At 49.7% G+C, this 642-nt stretch overlaps 1 pseudogene; it reads right to left on the reverse strand.

Annotated features, from left to right (window-relative positions):
* LOC113910101 lies at window positions 1–553 on the reverse strand (annotated as a pseudogene).
* Between the last annotated feature and the right edge of the window lie 89 nt (window positions 554–642).

A 642-nucleotide genomic window follows, 5' to 3' on the forward strand; every position in this document is an offset into this window, starting at 1 on the left:
TTTTTTGTTTTTTGTTTTGCCCCTTCTCACCAAATTTCAGGCATGTCTTATTTTAGATGGAGTATAGCTTTTATCTATAATTTCATCCTGAAAAAACATGTGAAGACAACGTTCATTCTGTGCCAGAGGATGACCAGCGACCTTGTTTATAAACTGCTCTAGCCCTTGCTTCCTTTCTTCAATAAAATTGTCATCAAATATTCCATCATCTCCTCTAAAAGGAAGCTGACGCAAAAATGCTTTTCCAGGGAGCGGGGGGGACTACAACCTTGCTCTCTCTTTCTAATTCACATCGCAGCCATTCAAAGCCACTGTATCTTCTTCTAACAGTAGATTCCTTCAGCTTGAAAATAGGCAGATTTGTCTTGACCCTGATTTCGTAGGTGGTGAAGCGGCCCCGGCCAACCCCCACCGTCTGCGGGTTGCTCACATCGATCTCGAGGAAGTTGCTGGGCGGCTCGTAGGCATCATTCAGGTTCTCCGGCTTGGTGATCAGCCGCCAGGTGTCCGCCACGGTCTCCGCCATTTCTTTACTGCAGCCGCCGCCGCCGCGGACTCCGTCCGCCCCCTCCGCGTCCCACCCGACGCCGCCGCTGCTGCCCGCCGCTGCAAATGGGAGTTTTGATAGAATAAAAAGCCAAA

This window comes from Zalophus californianus, chromosome 6, assembly GCF_009762305.2.
Source record: "Zalophus californianus isolate mZalCal1 chromosome 6, mZalCal1.pri.v2, whole genome shotgun sequence".
Taxonomy (NCBI): domain Eukaryota; kingdom Metazoa; phylum Chordata; class Mammalia; order Carnivora; family Otariidae; genus Zalophus; species Zalophus californianus.